The sequence below is a fragment of the Mustelus asterias genome, chromosome 15, assembly GCF_964213995.1.
Source record: "Mustelus asterias chromosome 15, sMusAst1.hap1.1, whole genome shotgun sequence".
Lineage (NCBI taxonomy): Eukaryota > Metazoa > Chordata > Chondrichthyes > Carcharhiniformes > Triakidae > Mustelus > Mustelus asterias.
In genome coordinates this window covers 57,711,539-57,732,908 of record NC_135815.1, presented here as the reverse complement: position 1 = coordinate 57,732,908, position 21,370 = coordinate 57,711,539, and positions in this window count along the sequence as shown.

The window sequence follows — 21,370 nt, the reverse complement described above, 5'->3', positions numbered from 1 at the left end:
GGCAACCCCACATGCCAGTACGGGAATAGCACTTGCAGAATTACTCATGGGCAGACGACTCCGCACCAGATTAAGTCTGCTATTCCCAAACCTGGGGGGAAAGTGGAAAGGTAACAAGAAGCCCAACGCAGAAGGCACGACAATAGTTGTCAGGAGAGGCAATTGGAGGCTGGTGATAAAGTCTGGATAAAGAATTATGCAAATGGTCCCGCATGGTTTCCTGGGACATTTGAGTCCAGGGTGGGGCCTGTATCTAGAGTACAGAATATTCGTGGGAGAGGTCCTCCTGAAAAAACATCTAGATCAGGTGCGGGCTTCAAAATCACCGCCTGTCCCAGAACTGACTCAGCCCAGCAGGCTAAGAATCGAGGAGAGCCCTCCCAGACCAGCCAGCCCACCTCTCCGTTGCCCGGAGTTAGAAACCTTTGGAGTCCAAAATGGACACTGCAGATGAAGCTGCAACTACTTCTCTGCTGCCTGAGGAAGGGCAAACTAGAATTCCAGTGCTCACTACGAAAGAGACGAGCGCCCCTCAGATACACCTCTCCAACGTTGGGTGCTGAGTTGGAAGATCCAGACCCCATGCTGAAACACCGAAAGAGACCCATGAGGTGCTTGAATGAGAGAGGTTCCTGGGATTTAGGGTGGGGAGGGGTGTAATGACTTCAATGAGGTCATTGAGGTTGGCCTCTTGGAATATGAACTCCCTGATTAAGCTCACCCGGTGCAGAGGGGGGCGTGGAAGGAGGGGGACCTCCTCATGAACCTGCTCCTGGGCCTGGTAAGGCGTGCCATTTACAGATCCAGGCAGTGTGCGACCGAGAGGGTCGCCCAACCTGACTGCCCCTCTACCGGCTATATTTGCAGCCGAGTGTCCCTGGAGAGACAGCATGCGGTGTCCAAGAGCACTGTTAATGCCTTCCGTGCCCGCTGGGCACCGCAGGGACTGGGTGGATTATTGATCCCTTTAATCACATTTTAATTTGATGTTTTAAGTTTCTTTTCCACTTTGTCTTTTGTTTCAGGCGGTTCCCCTCTCTTTAGGAAGCTGCCCCTTTTGAGTTGTCCCTAAGTTAATTTGATTTCATTTATTTGGTTGGTATCAAAAGATGTCCCTGATTGAGCTCATTATTGCCTGCCCAGTCAGGGATTCTTTTCTGTATATATAACTGGAGTGTCAGCTCTACTGGTACTTCCGATGCTGACACAAAACCTGTAGCACTCAATGAACTATAATAGAGCTTGTAGAATCATAGAATCCTACAGTGCAGAAGGAGGCCATTCGGCCCATCGAGTCTGCACCGACCATAATCCCACCCAGGCCCTATCCCCATAACCCTATACATTTACCCTAACTGGTCCCCCTGACACGAAGGGGTAATTTAGCATGGCCAATCCACCTAACCCGCACATCTTTGGACTGTGGGAGGAAGCCGGCGCACCCGGAGGAAAGCCATGCAGACACGGGGAGAATGTGCATACTCCACACAGTCACCCGATGCCACAATCGAACCTGGGTCCCTGGTGCTGTGAGGCAGCAGTGCTAACCACTGTGCCATAGTGCCGCCCATAAATAAACAAAAGGGAATTTGGTGAAGGGACACCGGCCTCTGCTGACTTACTTCAATGGGATTGGGGGAATATATTGGCATGGATTGAGAATTGGTTAGCAGACAGGAAACAGAGAGTATTAATAAATATGTACATTTTGGAGTGGAAGTCAGTAAATAGTGAAGTACCACAGGGTCACCTGGGGCCCCAGCTATTCACAATATATGTCAAAGATTTGAATAAGGGAATCAAATATAATATTTCTAAGCATGATGTTATTCACTTTGATAGGAAAAACAACTTATTCCTTAAATGATTGGGAAATGTTGATATACAAAAGGACCTGGGTGTCCTTGTACACCAGTCATTGAAAGCATGCATGCAAGTACGGCAAACAATTAGGAAGGCAAATAGTTTGTTGGCATTCATTACAACAGGACGAATGTATACAGGAGCAAGGATACCTTACTGCAGCTGTCCAGAGCCTTGTTGAGACCACACCTGGAGTATTCTGTGCAGTTTTGGTCCCCTTACTTAAGAAAAGATAAACTTGCCATAGACGGAATGTGCAAAGGTTTATCAGACTGTTTCCTGGGATGGCAGCATTGCCATATGAAAAGAGATTGGGTTGACGAGGCCTGTATTCACTGGAGTTTAGTAGAATGAGAGGGGATGTCACAGAAATGTATAAAATTTTAACAGGGCTGGACAGACTGGATGCAAGAATGATGTTCCTCCTGGCTGGGGGTGTCTAGAACAAGGGATCTAGAACAAAGGGTCATGGGCTCAGGATACAGGATAGGTCATTTAGGACTGAGATAAGGAGAAATTTCTTCACTCAGACGGTGCTGAACCTGTAGATTCTATGTTAGAGTGGGCTGTGGAGGCAAAGTTGCTATAAACGTATTTGAGAAATAAATAGATAAATTTCTAGACACTAAAGGTGTCAAGAGGTATGTGGAGACAGTAGGACAGTATGGCATCCAAATAAAGGATCAGCCATGATCACGTTGAATGGAGGAACATGCTCAATGACCCTCTCCTGCTCCTAGTTTCTATGTTTCTAAGGCATGGGGTAACAGTGCCCCAGAATCTGATGTTGAAGGACTAATCCCAAACAGAGCCCACAATTAGATGGCAGTGAGTGTCCTCATAGGGGTAAGAGTCTGGAACTCTTTGGTTCTCCCCTCTGGTTACCCTTTACTTATTGTCTGAGCTTGATCCTCTGGCACAATTTCTGTGGTAATGGCTGGTCTCTCATGGTGCTCAGATTTAGGAACATGGGCAAGTCATGAAGAATCTTGACAGGGTACTGCAGGGCATTTCTTGATTGGTCAAGACATCTGAACCTCTGCTGAGGACCCTAATAATCTACTCAGTGATGTTCCAGGTGGCCGAATCTCACTGTATGAATGCTCAGCTGGTGTCAGGGTGTTTCTTGGTGGAGTCATAACGCATGGCATCAGAGGGTGCCCCTAGTATACTTGGAAGTCAGATGTTTACATTGTATGGGGATTGATGAGTGCCTCATTATAAATGCATCATGGCAGCTCACTGGACAGCAGGCAGTCACCTGCAGATTGCATTGCTACTATTTATACATGAGCTGCACATCGAAGGAGTGGAACCCTTTTCTTTTTCTGACCACCTTTGAGTGGCTATGTGTGTGCCGCCAATGGCTCTCTGGACGTTGGGGAATACCACAACTCTTTTCAATCCTTGAGTTTTCTGATTCTGGTCTTCTCTGAAAATGATATATAATAATTCCTCAGGGTACATAGATCCTCAGCAACTTTCTTTATGCAGAAATGATGTAACATGTTATAGATATCATATCTGGGAGCCTGGATAGTTCCGGTGTATAAAAATTAAGGACTTCTCTGATTTTGCAATACAGTCCTCCATTGCTGCAACATCTGAGACTCCAATCCAGAAGACCATGGATCTCTGTCTCAACCTTATTGGTAAAGTGCTGCCACCTCATGCACTGGCCTTGCTTCATATGAATGTAGGAGCTATGCTCTTTGAATACGCTGAGCGTTTAGGACTTCCGGCTGAGAACCCTTCTCTCCCTCTGTCTCTCTCTCTCTCTCTGCTTCTACTCTAGCAGCTGGTGATGCTCTGCCTGGCCTAATTTTCTCTTCCAATTATTTCTGCAGAACAAGGCAGGCCCCTAGTAAGATTCCCATGGCCAACCACTCTCTTTATCCTGTTGACTCTGAGAAGATGTCCAATAAAGCACAGAGGCACAACATTCATTCTTTTAGGTTAACTCCTCAGAGAATTCCTATCAAAATATGTTAACAGAATCATAGAATCCCTACAGCACAGAAGGAGGCCTTTCAGCCCATCGAGCCTGCATCGACAACAAGCCCACGCTATCCCCGTAACTCCACATATTTACACTGCTAATCCCCTCGAAACTAGGGTATATTTAGCATGGCCAATCAACCTAACCCACACATCTTTGGAATGTGGGAGGAAACCGGAGCACCCAAGGAAACCCACACAGACACAGGGAGAAAGTGCAAACTCCACACAGACAGTGACCCAAGCAGGGAATTGAATCAGGGTCCCTAGCGATGTGAGGCAGCAGTGCTAACCACTGTGCCGCCCAGTATGTTGTTGAACACTTGACAAAATGTCCCAGGAATATTTCTTATATGAACCAAAGTCCTCTACAAATGCAATGTAGTCAATCAATCCCAATCAGCATATGAAAGCTGAGCACAGTTTTAAGTAGAGTTTGAAATCCTCACTGATATCTTCTTTACCCCTGAACAGGTGATCACCGTGAGATGTCATTTATCTCAGTGTTAGCCAGAAAAATGGCCTGTGGCCTCTTTAATGTGCGTTAGGGACAGTTTTATTTGGTAATTAGATGCTTAGTCATCATTGCAGTGGGCATTCTTAGCAAGCGCTTACGGTTCTTCACAGAGGTGATATTTTGCAGTAATGGCAGGCTCGTCAGGCACTGCAGCTCAAAACCTCTCCAGACTGCAGAAGGATCATTTAGATCTGAAATGTTAACTCTATTTCTCTCCACAGATGCTGCCATATCTGCTGAGTTTATCCAACATTTTCTGTTTTTATTTTCAAACCTCTCTTAATCACCTCAGAGGTGCTTTAGTGGGAAAATAGCCCTCAAATTCCTGTGCTACAAAATGAAAGGTTCAATGAAAGAGGCAAAGGAAAAGGAAAATGAGTAAAAGCAGTTAGAAAAAGAAGTCAGGAGAAGTTAAAGGATGATAGCCAGTATGCAGTTATGATTTGTTCACAATGCATTTTTGAAGAAAGGGACAATCTAGAAACTGAGAATGAAAAGGGGGCAATGTGAGATTTGCAAAGGTCTCGGAAGCACAGAAGTGAAAGAGCGTGTCAGTTCTAAATCCTTACTGCAGGTACTGGGTTGCCAATCAAAAAATCATGGATGCACAAGAGCAGGAAAGAATCATAGAAACCATACAGTGCAGAAGGAGGCCATTCGGCCCATCGAGTCTGCACCGACCACAATCCCACCCAGGCCCTACCCCCACATATTTTACCCGCTAATCCCTCTAACCTACACATCTCAGGACTCTAAGGGGCAATTTTTAACCTGGCCAATCAACCTAACCTGCACATCTTTGGACTGTGGGAGGAAACCGGAGCACCCGGAGGAAACCCACGCAGACACGAGGAGAACGTGCAAACTCCACACAGACAGTGACCCGAGCCGGAAATCGAACCCGGGACCCTGGAGCTGTGAAGCAGCAGTGCTAACCACTGTGCTACCGTACAGGGATCTCAGATGGCTGGAGGAAGATGTAGAGATAGAGACTGGGAAGGCAAAGAAGGAATTTGAAAACAAGATGAGAATTCTAAATTCAAGCTATTTCCAGGCAGAGAACTAGTGTTGGCCTGCAAGCACAGGACAGTGAACGGGATTTGAATTAAGATAGGGAGTGCAAAATGTTGGATGATCTCAGATGTAGACAGTGGCAAGGTGGGAGGCTAACCTGAAGAGTATTGGAATAGTCAAGTTTAGAAGTTACAAAGACATGGATAAAGATTTCAGCAGCGGTGAACAGAGGAAGGGACAGAGATAGTTAATGTCACTGAGATGGTGGAATGCAAAAGATCCATGCGTATGCCCCTACTGACCATGTTAGCATTTGTCACAAAAAAAATCTAGAATTAGTCAGACATGACCTACCCTTCCTAAATCCATGTTATTCAACAGCAAACATACCCAAGTGCTTAAGGCTTTAGTCACTCTTTCCCAGAAGATAGATTCCAACAACTTCCATCAGACTCATGATAATTGTTACTTGGAAGGAAAAGGGCAGCAATTAGAGGAGAACATCACTACCTCTAAAATCCCCTTCCAGCCATGTACAAACCTGACTTGCAAAGATACTGCCATCCTGGAATTCACTGCCTAAACAAATTGATAGTTCACCTTCACCACAGAGACCGCAGCAATTCTAAACAGTGACTCATCACCACATTTATAAGGGCAATCATGGATGAACAATAAATGATCGCCTTGCCAACAAAACCCACATCTCATGAATGAAGTAAATATTTAAGTCAAAATAATAGGTATATGGTTTCCTAATTTTTCCCTCCCTCCTTTTTTAAATAGGGAATGAAGTTACAATTTACAAATTCAAGGATACATTCTGAGAATTTCAGAATTCAGCTGAAAATAAAATAAAAAATGTACCTGAGCTCTGGAGGAATACAAAGAAAGTAGGAAAGGACTCAAACGAGGAATTAGAAGGGCAAAAAGGGGTCACGAAATGTCCTTGGCAGACAGGATTAAGGAGAATCCCAAGGCATTTTATTCATACGTTAGGAACAAAAGGGTTGTCAGGGAAAAAATCGGACCTCTCAGGGACAAAAGTGGGGAATTATGCTTAGAGCCCAAAGAAGTAGGGGAGATCCTAAATGAATACTTTGCGTCGGTATTCACAAAGGAGAGAGATGTGTTGACTGGGAGTGTCTCGGAGGGGAGTGTTGACCCGTTAGAGAAAATCTCCATTACAAGGGAGGAAGTGTTAGGTTTTTTAGGGAATATAAAGACTGACAAATCCCCAGGGCCTGATGGAATCTATCCAAGGCTGCTCAGGGAGACGAGAGATGAAATCGCTGGGCCTCTGACGCGAATCTTTGTCTCGTCACTGGACGCAGGTGAGGTCCCAGAGGATTGGAGGATAGCTAATGTGGTCCCGTTATTTAAGAAGGGTAGGAAGGATAACCCGGGAAATTATAGGCCGGTGAGCTTGACGTCCGTGGTAGGGAAGTTGTTGGAGAGGATTCTTAGAGATAGGATGTATGCGCATTTAGAAAGGAATAAACTCATTAACGATAGTCAGCATGGTTTTGTGAGAGGGAGGTCATGCCTCACTAACCCTGGTGGAGTTTTTTGAAGAAGTGACTAGAATGGTTGGCGAGGGAAGGGCCGTGGATGTTATCTATATGGACTTTAGTAAAGCATTTGACAAAGTCCCTCATGGTAGGTTGGTGCAAAAGGTTGGATCTCATGGGATAAAGGGGGAGGTGGCTAGATGGGTGGAGAACTGGCTTGGTCACAGAAGACAGAGGGTGGTAGTGGAAGGGTCTTTTTCCGGCTCGATGCCTGTGACTAGTGGTGTTCCGCAGGGCTCTGTATTGGGACCTCTGCTGTTTGTGATTTATATAAATGATCTGGAAGAAGGAGTAACTGGGGTGATCGGTAAGTTTGCGGATGACACGAAAATGGCTGGACTTGCAGATAGTGAGGAACATTGTCAGAGGCTACAGAAGGATATAGATAGGCTGGAAATTTGGGCAAGGAAATGGCAGATGGTGTTCAATCCAGATAAATGCAAAGTGATGCATTTTGGTAGAACTAACGTAGGGGGGAGCTATACGATAAATGGCAGAACCATAAAGGGTGTAGATACGCAGAGGGACCTGGTTGTGCAAGTCCACAGATCCTTGAAGGTGACATCACAGGTGGAGAAGGTAGTGAAGAAGGCATATGGCATGCTTGCCTTTATAGGACAGGGCATAGAGTATAAAAGTTGGGGTCTGATGTTGCAGTTGTATAGAACATTGGTTCGGCCGCATTTGGAATACTGCATCCAGTTCTGGTCGCCACACTACCAGAAGGACGTGGAGGCTTTAGAGAGAGTGCAGAGGAGGTTTACCAGGATGTTGCCTGGTATGGAAGGACTTAGTTATGAGGAGAGATTGGGTAAACTGGAGTTGTCCTCACTGGAAAGACAGAGGCTGAGGGGTGACCTAATAGAGGTGTATAAAATTATGAAAGGCATAGATAGGGTGAACGGTGGGAAGCTTTTTCCCAGGTCGGTGGTGACGTTCACAAGGGGTCATAGTTTCAAGGTGAAGGGGGGGAGGTTTAACACGGATATCAGAGGGACGTATTTTACACAGAGGGTGGTGGGGGCCTGGAATGCGCTGCCAGGCAAGGTGGTGGAGGTGGACACACTGGGAACGTTTAAGACTTATCTAAATAGCCACATGAACGGAGTGGGAATGGAGGGATACAAAAGAATGGTCTAGTTTGGACCAGGGAGCGGCGTGGGCTTGGAGGGCCGAAGGGCCTGTTCCTGTGCTGTATTTTTCTTTGTTCTTTGTTCTGATCACTGCTTTCAAAAACACAGATGGCAACTTGAAAGAATCTAGTCTGCAGAAGTGAATGTTCCTTTTGGCCTTGCTTGGAATTTGATCCTTGGTTAAAACTTGTGTATGATAGATGTCCTTAAAAGTTGATTGGAGAATTGTAATTGGAAAGATCCTTGGTGAGACAACCCCTGGAGTGCTGTGTACAACTTCGGTCTCCTTGCCAAAGGAATAATATTGTTTCCTTAGAGGGAGTGCAATGAAGATTCACCAGGCTGATTCCTAGGGGAGGGGATTTTCCACAGATAAATTATTATTTAATTTGATTTCATTTCATTTATTATTGTCACATGTATTAACATACAGTGAAAAGTATTGTTTCTTGAGCGCTATAAAGACAAAACATATCGTTCATAGAGAAGGAAACGAGAGAGTGCAGAATGTAGTGTTACAGTCATAGCTAGGGTGTAGAGAAAGATCAACTTAATGCAAGATAAGTCCATTCAAAAGTCTGGCAGCAGCAGGGAAGAAGCTGCTCTTGGGTCAGTTGGTACGTGACCTCAGACTTTTGTATCTTTTTCCCGAAGGAAGAAGGAAGAAGAGAGAATGTCCGGGGTGCGTGGGGTCCTTAGTTATGCTGGCTGCTTTGCCGAGTCAGTGGGAAATGTAGACAGAGTCAATGGATGGGAGCTGGTTTGCGTGATGGATTGGGTTACATACACGACCTTTTGTAGTTCCCTGCGGTCTTGGGCAGAGCAGGAGCCATACCAAGCTGTGGTACAACCAGAAAGAATGCTTTCTATGGTGCATCTGTAAAAGTTGGTGAGAGTCGTAGCTAACATGCCAAATTTCCTTAGTCTTCTAAGAAAGTAGAGGCGTTGGTGGGTTTTCTTAACTATAGTGTTGGCATGGGGGGACCAGGACAGGTTGTTGCTGTTCTGGACACGTAAAAACTTGAAGCTCTTGACCCTTTCTACTTCATCCCAATTGATGTAGACAGGGGCATGTTCTCCTTTACGGAGTGGAGTGGAGTCAGCCAATATGTGACTGAATGAGTCTGTGACTGGGAGTGAGTCTGTGACTGGGAGTGGGTCTGTGACTGGGAGTGGGTCCGTGACTGGGAGTGAGTTCGTGACTGGGAGTGAGTCCGTGACTGGGAGTGAGTCTGTGACTGGGAATGAGTCTGTGACTGGGAGTGAGTCTGTGACTGGGAGTGAGTCTGTGACTGGGAGTGAGTCTGTGACGGGGAATGAGTCTGAGACAGGGGGTGAGTCTGTGACTGGGAGTGAGTCTGTGACTGGGAATGAGTCTGTGACTGGGAGTGAGTCTGTGACTGGGAGTGAGTCTGTGACTGGGAGTGAGTCTGTGACGGGGAGTGAGTCTGAGACAGGGGGTGAGTCTGTGACTGGGAGTGAGTCTGTGACTGGGAGTGAGTCTGTGACGGGGAGTGAGACTGTGACTGGGAATGAGCCTGTGGTTAAAGGTGAGTCTGTGAGTGGGAGTGAGTCTGTGACGGGGAGTGAGTCTGTGACGGGGAGTGAGTCTGTGACTGGGAGTGAGTCTGTGACGGGGAGTGAGACTGTGACTGGGAGTGAGTCTGTGACGGGGAGTGAGACTGTGACGGGGAGTGAGACTGTGACTGGGAGTGAGTCTGTGACGGGGAGTGAGACTGTGACTGGGAATGAGCCTGTGGTTAAAGGTGAGTCTGTGAGTGGGAGTGAGTCTGTGACGGGGAGTGAGTCTGTGACTGGGAGTGAGTCTGTGACGGGGAGTGAGACTGTGACGGGGAGTGAGACTGTGACTGGGAGTGAGTCTGTGACGGGGAGTGAGACTGTGACTGGGAATGAGCCTGTGGTTAAAGGTGAGTCTGTGAGTGGGAGTGAGTCTGTGACTGGAAGTGGGTCTGTGACCGGGGGTGAGTCTGTGACAGGCAGTGAGTCCGTGACTGGGAGGGAGTCTGTGACTGGGAGGGAGTCTGTGACGGGTGGTGAGTTTGTGATGGGGAGCGGGACTGTGACTGGGAGTGAAACTGTGACGGAGTGAGTCTGTAACATGGGGTGAGTCTGTGAGTGGGATTGAGCCTGTGACTTGGGAGTGAGGCTGTGACTGGGAGTGGATCTTTGACGGAGTGAGTCTGTGATTAAAGGTGAGTCTGTGAGTGGGAGTGAGTCTGTGACTGGGAGTGAGTCTGTGACTGGGAGTCGGTCTGTGACTGGGACTGAGACAGCAACAGAGTGAATCTGTGACTGGGAGTGGATCTGTGATGGAGTGGGTCTGTGACTGGGACTGGTCTGCAACTGAGTGAGTCTGTGACAGGCAGTGAGTCTGTGACAGTCAGTGAGTCTGTGATTGGGAGTGGGTCTCTGACGGGGAGTGAGTCTGTGACTGGGAGTGGGTCTAACAGAGTGAGTCTGTGACGGGGAGTGGGTCTGTGACTGGGAGTGGGTCTGTAACAGAGTGAGTCTGTGACTGGGATTGGGTCTGTAACAGAGTGAGTCTGTGACTTGGAGTGAGGCTGTGACTGACATACAAGATGTGGCCTCTGCAGACACTCCATTGTACACATTGTCAAGGAGATGGCTGCTTAACATGATGTTTCACAGACACAATTGAACTGCCTTGTGTGAAGTCATTGACCTGAAAACGGCTGAGAAGCACATTGTCCTCGCCATTTGGCTGTCATCATCAGTGATGAACTCATTGTCATGATGGAAGAAGGCACTAGTCACCTGTTTGACATACTGATGTGTGTCAGCCTGTGAAATGCTTCACATGTCACCCACGGAGCCCTGGAAGCAGCTGGTGGCGAAAGTGTTGGGCACCGAAGTCACTTTCAAGGTCACTAGCATAGGGTTGTCTCCAATTCCGTGTGGCTGCAGGTCTTGCTGACTGCTTCAGGGGACCTCCTTAGATGTCTCTGGCCTTGCCTCTCTGCGCCTCCACCTCTTTCTCCAGGTGCTCTGGTTTCCTCCCACAGTTCAAAGATGTACAAGTTAGGTCGATTGGCTATGCTAAATTGCCCCTTGGTGTCCCAAGATATGTAGATTAAGAGGATTAGCAGGTGAAATACGTTGAGTTATGGGGATAGGTTATGGTTAAGATGCTTTGGTGGGGAGTCGATGCAGTCTCGTTGGGCCGAATGGCCTCCTGCACTGTAGGGATTCTATAATTCTATGAAACCCATTGATATTTTAGCAAGGGAAATGTGTGAAAAAAGGCACAGTAATGAGAATCTGTGTGTCCACGGGTTTCAACCCTACAGCTGCTGATTAGCAAGGTATTTCACACCTCCCATTGTTCACACTCAAATGTCCACCATCCTCATACTGGCCTCCTCACACTTGGACCTGCACTCCTAGCAGTTAAAAGTGAGTTTTTGAAAATGGTCAGCTACAGCATACAAGTAACTCTCGCTTTGCAAGAAGTGCCCCTCCACCCTCTTCCTGTCATCTTTGACTCTGTCGCCATTACACTTCACTCTCTCAACATCATTGGGCGCTATTTTACCATTTTTATTCTAAGTGCTGGGCGGACTTGAAACTGGGAGAGTTTCAGATCCGTCTTCTGGGCCCATTTTTAGACTCCCCACATGCGCTCTGCATGCAAAAGTATCAGCGATTCCAATTCTCACTGCAGAAGCCTGTGGGTGGGACTTAATGCGCCCGAAATTCTGCAGCTCCGATCGGAGCCTCCAAATGCATATGTGCAGGAAAAAAAAATGCTGCTCTCCTTCCACATCCCTCCTGGGCAGAATAATGTCTCCCCCTGGCCTCCACAGACATTGGGGCCCCCCTAACATTATTGACCCCCATATCCCCCCAAACTCCCGCAACCCAGACCGATCGTGGCCCTCTCCTGCCCACCGATCGCAGGCAGAGTGGCAGCGCCCCCCACCCATCGCAGGCAGAGTGATCCTGCGCCTACCTCCCCCCCACCCATCACAGCAGAGTGATCCCACCCCCCCCCCAACCCCCACTCACCCACCAATCGCAGGCAGAGTGGCAGTGCCCTCCCCTTCTCCCACCCCCCACCCATTGCAGGCAGAGTGGCAGTGCCCCCCTTCTCCCCCCCCCATCCCACCCATCGCAGGGAGAGTGGCAGCACTCCCCCTCCTCCCCACCAATTGCAGGCAGAGTGATCCTGCCCCTCCTCACCTGCACATGGCCGCCATCTCTCCCTGACTCTGATGGCTGTATGACACCTCCCTCTCTCTCCCCTGCCATCAATCATCATAAAGGCACTGATCCCCCAACCCCTCCCCCTGCCCTCCCCCCTCCCCCTGCCCTCCCCCCCTACCACCCCCCCCCCCTACCACCCCCCCCCCCCCCGCCCCCCCCAATTAGCACACCTGCAAGTGCTCACTTGCCTTCCCCTCAATGCTAACAAGCAAACAGCGTTTAATTTGCTAGAATGCTCTCCCAAACTGCCTGCAGCTGATCTGCCATAGCAAGGGCAGGTCCATCAAAACCCCAAGGATGGACAGGCAGGATTAAAATGTCCAAGAGGCCAGCACCCAGATTCACGGAGGGCCACCTTAGCAGGTTGCTGGGAACTGCAGAGGCAAGGTGGGACGCCCTCTTCCCCCCCAGCAGGACGTAGACCCGGCGGGGGGAGGGGTGACGGTAAAGAGGCCTGGGAGGCAGTGCCATGGCACTGGCCCCCCAGAACAGGAAAGCAATGCTGCAAAAAGGTCAATTACTTCATCCAGGCAGCAAGGGTGAGTGCTTAACCCCATCAAGCATCTTCCCCCAAATCACCCCCAGATCCCCCCACCAGCAACACCCTGCATGCTTCCAGCCCCTGACCCTCAAGCACCTCCTTCCTCCTCCCCAAGTGTAGCACTGCGCTTGCCCTCTGAGGGCCACCCCCTGATACTCTGCAGGAGTCACGCCATCATTTTTTTGATGGCTCCTTCTGGCCACACAGGAGAAGACTGACCACAACATCTGAGAGAGGGCGAAGATAGGGGTGACCCAGACCTCCAGGTCCTCACCCCCTTTGAGGAGCGGGCGCTGGAGTTGTCCAAAGAAGGAGACATCCGGGCTGTCAGCGACAGCTGGTCGGGCTGGAGTCAAGTAGTGAGCACCTGTCAATCCTCCACTCAATTTGAGGCAATTTCTAGGGGGCATGGGTTTAACGTGCGAGGGGCAAGGTTTAAAAGAGATGTAGGAGGCATGTTTATTTACACAGAAGGTTGTGGGTGCTTAGACCTCATTGCCAGGGGAGGTCGTGGAAGCAGATACGAGAGTGACCTTTAAGGAGCATCTTGACAGATACATGAATGGGATGGGAATAGAGAGATCCAGCCCCAGACACCTCAGATGTGTCCTCAGAGGATATCAGTGAAGGGTCCTCCGCGGGTGGCACCATTTTGGCGTCAGCTTCCACCTTACAACTTCCATTCCAGATATTGTCACATCGGTGGGTCCAGTTAGTGGTGAGGCTTCTGGCTCACTCTTTGTGAGCCCGACACATCTGATAGTGTACATCAGATGGGGGAGGGAACGTCCGAGGCCTCTAGCACGCAGAGGCCTGCTTGAGGTGAGGACTCAGCTGGCCCCAGGCTACATGCTGGGCCTCTGAGGTCACTTCTCCCTCAATGCTGGCGATGCAGCAACAGAGCCAGGGAATGCAGGAGGGGCTGATGGCCACACTGGACTGACTTCAAGGCTGTTGGGAGGAGTCCCAAAGCTTTCAGGTGGACCAGCTATTGCCTGTCTTGCGTGGTTCCCAGGCCAGTACTGCAAGGGTGGCGTCCGCGGTGGAAAGCCTGGGGCAGGGATTCCTTACCGTGAGTGACAGGCTCCAAGCGATGGCCAAGTCACAGCAGACCACAGCTGAGGACTCAACAGGCTTCTCGAGATTCTGAAGCCCATGGCTGAGACCCAGCGGGACAACGCAGAGACACAGTGGGCTACGGTAGCAGCCCTTGAGAACGTGGCCCAGTCACAGAGGGCCGTGGCTGAGGGGTTGCAGAGTGTGGCCCAGTCTCAGAGGGCATTTGCTGCAGCCATTGACAGGTGGCCACACTCAGGTGGCCATCGCAGAAGCTCGACCACCATGGGTAGGACGCAGGTGGTCCTCCAGGACTGGTAGGGACAGGTGACACCGGCCCACAGGAAGCCCAAGGGAGGAGGAAGGGCTCGAGCCCATGCCGGGGCCTTCCAGCCAGGAGATTGTGGCTGTGGCTACACCTTCTGGCTCCCCCCTTCCTGACACCGGGGCAACTCAGGGGCAGCGGGATGAAAAGGGTGTCATGGACACATCCCAGACACCAGGAAAGCCGGTCAGGGCCCTCAAGGTCCTGGCCCTCCAGAGGACACCCGCCAAGCGCATCACAGGCCACCGTGCATGGTAGGCAGCTGGCCCCCTCCAGCTCCAATGTACATTCTGGGGAGCCATAAAGGCGTCTTGGTAGACCACGTAAGGTTAGGAAATTGTAGTTGCACTAAGATGGCACAGGTGAAGGGCTGCACTAGTTGGATAGATTTTTAAGCACCTTAACATTTTCTGTTTACATGTTTTTATGTTAGAACTTCTTATTTAGACACTTTTATTGTAAACAGTAAATGTTTTTTCACCACCCACCTGTGACTAATTTGTCTCAGATTTGCCTCAAACAGGAATCCTCTTGCCTCAACTGTTGCCAGAGGGATCCTTCATGTTGATGTCAGTTGGGGAGGCCCCTCAACGCTGTGTCATGGAGAAAATGAAACCATTGGTTCCCCAGAACCCACAAGCAATTCCCTCCCCTCCCACACCCCACCCGCCCCAGGGCCCTGTGTGGAGGTTTACTGATCCCTTACCCACCACACAGAGGTGGGCTCAGGTGCCAGCATGCATGCGGAGCTCAGGTAGGAGTCAGACTTGTTTTGCACCAGGACATCATCATAATGATGCTTAGCGAGTTGTCATCATCCTCCTGCCTGCTAAAGAAACTCGCTAACACAGCGTACCCAGGCCGAACACTCTAGATAATGTTGCAGGAGATAGTAGGATTGGGGGTGGGGGGGGGGGGGGGGGGGGGCGGATGGAGCCCACATGCATAAACACAGGCCCCTAGTTAGCGAAGCACTTGGTGATCAGGGCACCCCTAGCCGCCTTCGCATGCCTCATTCTTGCTGCCAGCCCTCCAGCGCTTGGGTGGTTTTGCTCGGCATGGTCCTCCTCCTCTTCCTTCTCCCCTTCCTCTTCTTCCTGATGGGTGGCCTGCTCCCCAGTGACACCCAGCTGGTCGGCCTACACGTCCTCCTCCAAAAGGTCACTTCTCTGCTGCACCAGGTTGTGAAGGACACAGCACACAACCAAAATGCAGGAAGAAATTGGGGGCTGTACTGTAGGGCCCCACCAGAGCGGTCCAGGCATCAGAACTGCATTTTCAGGAGCCCTATGCACCTCTCTGCTATAGAGCAGATGGCTATGTGGGCCTCATTATACCGGGTGTCCGCCTCAGTTGCAGGCCTCTGCACATGCGTCATCAGCCAAGTCCGAAATGGGTAACCCATGTCATCCACGTGCCATCCCTGCAGCCTGGGCTCCTCCTCAAAGGCTTCCAGTATGTCTGAGCTCCTCAGAATAAAACTGTCATGCAAGCTGCCGGGCGCTGACATGCATATGTTCATCTTGTGGTTACAAACAATTGGACATTTAGGGAGTGGATCCACTTTTTATTGACAAATCTTCATGGATTCTGGTGCGGGGCCTTGAGGGCGACACGGGTGCAGTCTATAGCCCCTGCACTTTAGGCATCCCCACAATGGCCGCGAATCCTGCAGCCTGGGCTTCCTGATGGGCTTGGTCCAGGTGAAATTTGATGTACTGGCCAGCCCGGACATACAGGGCATCCGAGGCATCCTTGACACAGATGTGGACAACTGACTGTGAAATGCCACATACATCTCCGCTGGGGTCTGGAAGAAGCCAGTGGCATAACAGTTCAGAACGGCTGTCAATTTGACAGCCACCGAGAGCGGGTGCCTCTCAGCTGCCCTGAGGTGTCAGGTCCTGCAACAAGTGGCACAGTGTTGCATAGTCTCCTTTCAGAGCCGGAGCCATCGCGGCACATGGTGTCCGACATTTGTTCAGACGACACTCGTGTGCGGAACTGCCGGGGCCTCTGCTCCCTCCTTCTCATGCACCTATGCATGAATGGGCGAGTGGCAGTCACTTTCTGCCTCTGGTGGCTGTCTCCCTCTATTCCTGAGAGTGGTAAGGCCTGGACCTCCTGTGCCTGGAATTCATCCACCTGCTCCTTCTTCTCAGCTCCAGTAGCAACCAAAAGAACAGCAAGATCAATCGGTTGCATCGCAAAAGCCACCTTGTCATTCTGAAGGGGGAGGGGGCGTTTGGAGTGGGAGTATTTGGAGAAGGAGAGAAACACACGGTGAAGTTAAGGAATGCTGTTTGTCCCAAGCCCAGCAATACACACTACCCATCCCCCTCATGCCCCCAGCAACACAACCCCCCCCCCCATTCCCCAGCCACATGTCCCCCAGTAACCCCCTGTGTAGTGAGACACTGCTGCTTGCAAAGTTCTGAGGCTGCAGCAGTGCAATTTCAAAGGGCTTTGGCCAAATCCTTCGGATGGAAGAGTGCTGCGTGCACTAGGACCCAACAGCATCCCCGAGACCCGAGGTCAGTGCTGAGACCCAGGTCCATGCTGCGAATCGGGCTTCAGACACCCTGCTGAGCAACAGCCCCCCTGCCCGCCCCGCCCCCCTCCACACACGCTCACAGAGCCCTAACTACCCAAAACGGAACATGGCCGCCACGAAAGGACCCCCCCATGAACAGCACAGAGCCGTCCGACGATAAGCACTTACCTCCTCTCTAACCCTCACTGATGGAGTGCCCGAATCAGACTTTTATCGAGCATATCTGTTCCAGGCTGATTCCGGATTGGGCAACCACTGTGGTAAAGGCAGTTGTGCTGGTAAAGTGCAGCTCGTTAAGTAGATTGAAATTCATGCAAAAATATTTAAATGGACGTTGCGTCGTTTTGGGCAGGTTCCCGATCATGGCCATTTTCGGGCCTTAGTAAAGTGCAAACCAGCACGGAAGCAGGTGCAGATCGCGCTATTCGTCTTTACCAAATTTTCGCACCCAGAAACAGGCGCAACGCGATGGTAAAATCACCTCCATTGTGTGCCTTCTCTCTCTAACCTTGAACCTCTCCACGCACCTTAGAACCTGTCAACATGGAAATGAACATGATCGCCAGAATTCTACCACCTCGCGGATCACAGAATTGGAGCGGACAAGGCATGGACAACGGAAATATCCGTTGACCTTGGGCGCAAATTTCCAGTCTGGCTCGAGCGAGGCCACAAAATCCAGTCCGTAACCTCTCTCCCAACCCCCAGCCTACCTCGATTCCCATCGAGTATTCTCTTCTGTTCCTAGACCTCCCCACATCATCCTTAGAGTTTCCGTTAGATGCAGTGACCTGCTACACAAGACTTTTGAGATTCCCATCTCAGACTGGATCTGCCCCAGCAATCCATTTCGTCCCTGAGACTGTGTATGTTCCCTCTACCAGCCAGCAACCTGAGTTTGGCTCAAAGGACAGATGTGTTGACAGTACTGCCCTTCCCGTTAGGCCCCTCATTTTGTTTATCTACACTGACTGCACTCACACTATCACCACACAACAGACATCACACTCTTCCCACTGGACAATCCCATGCCCTAACCCAACTTTCTGTCCTCCCTCACAACCTTCTTCCACTTCTTCATTCCTCAGCCTGAAATCCTTAGTCTCTCATGTGCTCTTTGCACAAGGGAGAAAGGAATCAAGGGCACGAAGATAGGGAAAATAGGGTGACAGGAATTGAAATGGAGCAGAAACATCAGCAGAGGCCAGTTGGGCTGAATTTCCTGATCCTGTGATCCAGATTCTATGCAATTCTCAATGAATGTTGTAAAATCAGTTTCTCAGGATTTCCAGATTTGGTCTGGTAATGTACAAGATTATCTACATCTACCGGAAATAGAAATTTTACCATTGCATTGTACCAGTGTGTTCTCCAAAATTTGATTCTGTGTTCAGCCTCTCACTGTCTCTCCATCTAAGTTCCAAGACTTTACCCCTAACTGACCGCAACTACCCAAAAAGTTAAGAACCTGTGCAGGTAGCCAGCAGAAGTCATGAGCAACATAAAGCAAAAAAAACTCCAAGAATTACAGGCACAGTGCATGCATGCATGCCACCACAATTCTCAGCAGAGAGCTCATTGATCTCATGTTGGAATCCCCCACTAAACACAATGAGAGTTAGCAGATATGAATAAAACCAGCATGAAACTCTCACAAGGAAGCAAATCACCCTTGAACAAGTAATAATTACACAATATATTCAATTGTTGTTGAAATTTGATTTTCGACCTCACAATATCACCCCCGCCCACCCATACGCCACTGGTCTCCATTACCCTACCTGTATAAAGCAAAACAAATCCCATTTTTCAATAGCGCACTCTTCTCGGACCTAGACACAAATCAAGTCAACATTTACCATTAAGGTCAAATATTGCATACATCAAGAACAAACCGGACCAGGGTGTCATTAATATGACCAAATGATAAATATGCAGGTTATACCTCATACACAAAATGCGGTTATTTATGTCTCTGTTAACTTCTCAAGTTCAGCCAACTATTCCTTTGTTTACATTTATTTACCTTTGAGATGAAATCCTTGCCGACTGGTTTCTAGGTCACCATAGCTATGGCCATAAACAATGGGTTATATGAGTTAACAATCTACAGCGGGCTAGGGGAATATTGGTATAATGAGGAAAAATTACAAGGAAAGAAGGAAGGAATGAAAAGGAGTGAAGAGAAAACAGCAACTACCAAAACCTGAAAATGAAAGAAAGGGTTGGAAAAACCCAGGGACTGCATCAGAATCTGGAATGTGATGGGGGAGGTTAACTTTGATTTTAACAGAAAAAATGTGGATAACAGAGGAAATGTTGACATTCAAAATGTTGTGTGTCATTTTCTTTAGAAATGCTAATTTGTCACGGTTTGATCCTGAAGACCATGAATTTACTCAGAAAGGCATCGACTATATCGGCCAAGATTTCCGCTTCACCAGGATACCAGAATAGCTCCAACAAGGTGGGAGTTCTACCTGCCTCACTCGATCATACTGTCTGAATGATTTACTGGCAAAATTAATTTACGCAGTGTTGGCAGCTTCCCAAATCCCTTGCCCTGGGGAAATTCAACCATTTTTATTGCCTAGGACACCTTCAAACTTACGCATTGATCATCTGCCAATGATTTTGTTAGTTTCTTGGTGTTACACACCATTACTTTGCAATATTACAGGTAACATATAACTGCAGCAGCGCATGGAGTACCTGGGACTGTGAGAAGGATCAGATTCACTGGAGTCACTTTTTAAACCCTTTCCCTCGACCTGGTGGGAATGATGTGTGGCTAGGGCTACCAACTCCAGCTGGACATATTCTGGGAGACGTTGGACGAAATGATGTTACAGAATCCCAGCTGTGATGAGTGGGTGTGCCCATCCGGGGGGTGGTTGGTGGGTGGGGCGACAAAATACAGAACCCTGGGGACAAGCGGATGGGGATGGGTTGTTTTGAAACACATAAATGAACAAAAGTACTTTGTACCTTTGTTTGGAGTTGGCTAGTTCATGCCCAGAGTGCCAACTGGAACCAGGTGTCCTTTACAGAATCACAGAACACCACAGTGCAGAAGAGGCCCTTCGGCCCTTCGAGTCTGCACCAATGCATGAAATGCCCTGACCTGCCCACCTAATCCCACTTGCCAACACTTGGCCCATAGCTTTAAATGCTATGGCATGCCAAGTACTCATCCAGGTATTTTTTAAAGGATGTGAGGCATCCCGTCTCCATCACCCTCCCAGGCAGTGCATTCCAGACCGTCACCATCCTCGAGAAAAAATGTTTTTTCTCAAATCTCCCCTAAACCTCCCACCCCTCACTTTTAATTTGTGTCCCTCGGAACTGACCCTTCAACTAAGGGGAAACAGCTGCTCCCTATGCATACTGTCCATGCCCCTCATAATCTTGAACACCTCAATCCGGTCGTCCCTCAGTCTTCTCTGCTCCAACGAAAACAACCCAAACCTGTCCAACCTCTCTTCGTAACTTAAATGTTCCATCCCAGGCAGCATCCTGGTGAATCTCCTCTGTATCCCCTCCAGTGCGTTCACATCCTTCCTATAATATGGCGACCAGAACTGTACACAGTACTCCAGTTGTGGCCTCACTGAGGTTCTATACAACTCGATGATGACCTCTCTGCTTTTGTAATCTATACCCCGATTGATAAAGGCGAGTGTGCAATGTGCCTTTTTCACCACCTTATTTACCTGCCTTTCCACCTTCAGAGATCTATGGGATAAACACGCCAAGGTCCCTTTGTTCTTCAGAACTTCCCAGTGTCAAACTGTTCATAGTATACTTCCTTGTCAAATAACTCATTCCAAAGTGCATCACCTCACACTTTTCAGGGTTAAATTCCATCTGCCACTTATCCGTCCATTTGACCATCTCCTCTAAATCTTCCTGTAACCCAAGACACTCAACTTCACTGTTAACCACCCGGCCAATCTTTATGTCATAGGCAAACTTACTGAGGGAGGAGGTTAAATACTGTCGAGATAGTGAGAGAGGGGTGTAATACTGTCGGGAGGGTGAGGGAGGGGGTTAAACACTGTCAAGAGAGTGAAAGAGAGGGGGTTGTTTACTGTCGAGAAGGTGACAGAAGGGTTGAATACTGTCAGGAGGGTGAAGGAGGGAGTTAATTACTGTCGGAATAGTGAGAGACAGTATTGAAGAATGTCGGGAGGGTGAGTGAGAGGGTTGTTTACTGTCGAGAGGGTGATAGAGGAGTTGAATACTGTCTGGAGGGTGAGGGAGGGGGTTAAGTACTGTCGGGAGGGAGACAGGACCAATGTGGAATTCCATCTGAAAGGGTGTCAGTTTAAACGAGAGTCCAATGCACACTTGAGCCAGCTTGAGACTCATCGGGACCAAGCACCATGGGATTGAGTTTAGGAGTCCGGGGATAATGATGCAGCTTTATAAGACCCTCGTCAGACCCCACTTGGAGTACTGTGCTCAGTTCTGGTCGCCTCACTATAGGAAGGATGTGGAAAAGATTGAAAGGGTGCAGAGGAGATTTACAAGGATGTTGCCTGGATTGAGTA